The sequence below is a fragment of the Lactuca sativa genome, chromosome 2 (assembly GCF_002870075.4).
Source record: "Lactuca sativa cultivar Salinas chromosome 2, Lsat_Salinas_v11, whole genome shotgun sequence".
NCBI lineage: Eukaryota > Viridiplantae > Streptophyta > Magnoliopsida > Asterales > Asteraceae > Lactuca > Lactuca sativa.
In genome coordinates this window covers 145,530,936-145,535,266 of record NC_056624.2, presented here as the reverse complement: position 1 = coordinate 145,535,266, position 4,331 = coordinate 145,530,936, and the positions used below count along the sequence as shown (strand labels likewise).

Here is a 4,331-nt window from a genome sequence, read left to right as displayed (position 1 = left end):
AGAAGCTTCACGTGAGATACATACAGTTGGACCAGTAAGCAAAGATGTTCTCGAATCCACAATAGCAGCACAAGAACACGTACCACGATACCTATTTTCATCATCAACACATTAGTATTCAGAAAGGCTTCAAGCATCATCAATCTATGTTATAAAATATTAAAATTTAATACACATGTAGTAACATACCTTAAGAAAGAGAAAGAGTAATGATCATTGACAGGCACAGGTTCTGATTCTGAATGAGTTGGAGTTGAAGTTTAAGTTGAATCTAGTGCTCGTTTCGTATCTTCCTAAAACAAGTAATAAGTGTAATGAGCAGAAAAAAATAGGGTCGGGATGAAGCAAAATTCATGAGTGAATTAATATTACTTAAAATATAGAAGAGATTATTGAGTTGAAACTGAGAAGACTGGTGACAACACAAGGCTCATATAAGATTAATGGTGAAGGAGACATAAAGATGAGTGTTAGCATCACCACCCAAGTTGCCCATTCCTCCATCATCCTTTGTTTTCCAGAACATGTTGCATGCACAACAACACCCAAATCCAATCGCATAAAAAACTTTTATTCGGTTGGATCAGATAAACAAACAAACCGATTGTTGTTGATGTTATTTCATGTCAGCATATCGTAGAGTACTGAGTGTATGTTTACATGATCCAACATTTGTTGTTGATCTCAACATCGATTCAACTGTAGAATTTCTATAAAAAATAATAATATAGAGTTAACAAAATTATAAAAAAAATACTTTTATAGAACTTAAAAGCTTTTTCTTTACCTGATTATGGAAATAATTAGCTGCAAAATATTGGTGCATAGAACGTATTCCATTCCATGGGTTAATATTATTAACGTTCACCAAAAAGATTAAAAGCAAATTACCAAAAAGATTGTGTTTACCATGAAGTAAAAGGTTAAAAGTAAGTTACCCAGCTGCATATGCGATAAGGAGAATTAATGATTCACCAAAAAGATTGTGTTCACCATGAAGTAATTAACCATCTTTTTGCAGATATGATACCATGTCTGCTATGTCCTGTTATCATAAAATTCAAAATAAAAAATATCAAATATTATAATCACAAATATTATCAGACAGGGGAGTTGAATTAATGAATTACGTTCATGTGGGGTAAAAGATGGGTGTCGGTAGTTTTGGGTTTTGGCCAACCGTATAAAGGTTGTGCAAATATGTAATCTTGCATGTCTAGAAGTACTAGTTGCAGGATCCTGTATAAAAAAAGGCATGGTAAATAAGTAAATATTTAAATAAAGTATGTCAAATTGGATTTTTTTTAAGAAAAAGCGAAAAGCACACCTTCCATTATCGCCATCTAATGATTATAAAAAACCAAAAATGAGCATATTTTCCCCTTTCTGGCCATACTTTTGGGTAGCTGCAGGGTAGTCTCCAGATGTGAATTTTGGTGAGTCTTGCATGGTTGAACCATAGCCACTTTGCCCTTCTAACATAGAAGGTCCAGCTCCTTTGCTACTTGTAGCTGGAACCTGAAAAGATGACATTAAAATTTACTGAAGCATAATCTAATTCAACATTCTTAACTAATAATTTGATTCAGAACATTTTAATTTACGTTGAATGTTTTGGATTCGAGTTTGTCATGTCCATCTAATATAATGAAGAGGTGTGGATTCAATAGAGGAGCAGCCCTTCTGGTCATCCACGAACTACTGCATCTAAATCAATTATGTACGTGAGAAGAGAACAAGAACCAAAATAAGTCAACAACACATTCAGAAAGGAAAAAGATGTTCTGACTTGATAATAATTACAAGTTATGATTACATATCTCATATGAGCCCCTTCAGATGCATCTTTTGTGAGGGATTTGGTCCCCATATGCGAATGGTTTGATCATCACTAGATGATGCTAGCATTTGATGTCTCCTAGGATTCCAGGTCACACAGTTTACAGTCATTGAATGACCAAAAAGCACCTCAATTGGATCACAACCACTTCGATTCCAAATATACACCAGCTCTCATAATTATAAGAGAATAAACTTAAGGATAATGAGCTGATGAAAGTTAGGGATAGTTAGGTAAATTCACAAGTATTTATATATACCTGTGAATTTTCGCTGCCGTTGGCAATAAAGGTGCTATTGACCCCACCAAAGCAAGAATGAATGACATATTCATGTTGCCTATGACCCTTATATCTCAAAGGCTTTTCCCGTAACCCTTCAACATCCCACACATGAATCTCTTGGCTATTAAGATTAAAAATCAAATAGTTGCTATCACCAGAAACCGAAAGAGCTGTAATCGGATGTTCTTCAGAGATAACTCTTTCAGCATTTGTAGCCACGTTTAGTATCTGAATATCTTTATCTGAAAAAATAGTAATCAGATATTCACCATTTGGAGTAACAGCAATATCTAACACCTTTGGCATCTATGTTCTTCTCCATGCTTTAATCTCATTGCCTTCACAATCCCACATGCAAATGCCTTTTTTAGGGTCTGAACTCCGACACACGAGTCTCTTGGAGTCTGGAAAACAAGCACACGAGCTAACAAGGAAGCTGTTATCACCAAATGTGTGCTTACATGTACCTGTTTCCACGTCCCAAAGCCTAAGGACTTCTGAGTTCCCACATGTCAACACCATTGTGTCATCGGGGCTCCAGATTACAAAAGAAACCGGGTTTTGATGACTGGATAATCTATGTTTCAAACCTAACTTCCCATCTTCTTGTACCTGTACCAAAACTTTCAAGAATATGATTTGGAAAAAAAATCATGCTTTTTCTATGGATTGTAACTTTGTAAGAAGTAAACATAACATGTTACATGGACATATAAGTAATAAGTTATGCATATAATAAAAGCACCCACCTCCAAAATGATCATTAAATTTAGATTTCCCTAGATATAAGTCAAGATTCAAGAAAGTCATGAAAGTTTGATTTCCCTCAAGACATATGTATATATATGTCTTACCTGAAATGGCAGCTGGAGACACTCAAGCCACCATAGCAGCAGCAACTATCACTACGGTTTCCCAACAGAAGACGGTTTTAAAGAAAAAGTGCCTCCAAAATCGCAAGTATATGTCGCGTATGACTCACTGTAGAATCAATACTACTCTGGAATCCATTTCCGATTCCGATTTCGATTCCATTCCCGTTCATGGATTTAACTTCGTGACTCGGTTTTTCACCATGTTTAAGATTCGAACGGTTACTTGCTCGTGAAATCAATGGAAAGAGCTGAAGCTCGCATGCGATTGCACAAATCGCAGCGAGAACGTAGGAGTCGAACACAGCGACAGGTCCTTGTTTGTTTGTTCTTTTCTGAGTCGATGATTCCGATTCCGGTTCCGGTTCCGGACCGAAATAGGAATGCTTCTTTTCGACGTGAATTTGTGCTTCGTGACTAACACAGACGGTTAATACAATGAAAAGTAATTGAGAAGATAGCTCGACCATGGCACTGGATTCTAGAAACAAAGAATGGACCATCGTGCGAAGCTCGGCGACAGCAAGATTTTTGGAGGCAGAGCCAAAAACAAATTGTGATTTTCTTGTTTGTTGGGATGTTGACTCAGCGGGAAATGTTCTTTGGAGAATTGCTTCGACTGTTGCAACGAATATTTTCATGAGACATGCTTCTGATGGGCTTCTGCGAGGGAGATATTCTGGAACATTAAGCAGAGGTATGTAGAGGTTCCATGATAAGATAGGTGGTTGTAGAGGTGTTGCAACGATTATTTCCGAAAGATCGATTATGGAAGAACTTAAAGGAATTAATCTGTATGCAGCTTCCAATATTGTGCATATTCTCCATTCAACTTCGGGTCCATGTGCACGTAGCATTAAAGCTATCCCTTGGGTTGTGGCTTTAATCGTTGCTTTAGCCACTGGCATTTGTGTCTAAAATTATACAAATAGAAATTTAGTGACTATTTTGGAATGCCATATAAGAATTTGATGAAAACATATCCATGACAAAATCAAAATCAATATAGATTTTGGGTTGACTAAAATCATTATGAAAACATATCCATGACAAATATTGGCAAGGTACCAGTAAGAAACTGCATGAGAGTCGCCACCTGTATCATTCTTTACGAAATGCTGAAAGAGGAACACCATATTTTATAGAGTCATCTATATAGCATCTTATATCTTCTTGCTATAACAGTTCATAGCAGTTAATAAACCATGCATGTTTCAATCTTAACCCTGAAAGGACAAGATATGGTAATTAGTTAAACTAAAATGAAAATAAATGAAATATACAATTGATCATAAATGTAGCACAACTTACACATGTGATGCTACAATATGTGATT

At 36.1% G+C, this 4,331-nt stretch overlaps 2 pseudogenes; both read right to left on the bottom strand.

The window, feature by feature from the left end:
• Positions 1 to 1,791: 1,791 nt before the first annotated feature.
• On the bottom strand, positions 1,792 to 2,768 carry LOC111888005 (WD repeat-containing protein WDS homolog; annotated as a pseudogene).
• Positions 2,769 to 3,028: 260 nt separating this feature from the next.
• LOC111888006 (protein GIGANTEA-like) lies at positions 3,029 to 3,903 on the bottom strand (annotated as a pseudogene).
• Positions 3,904 to 4,331: the final 428 nt, after the last annotated feature.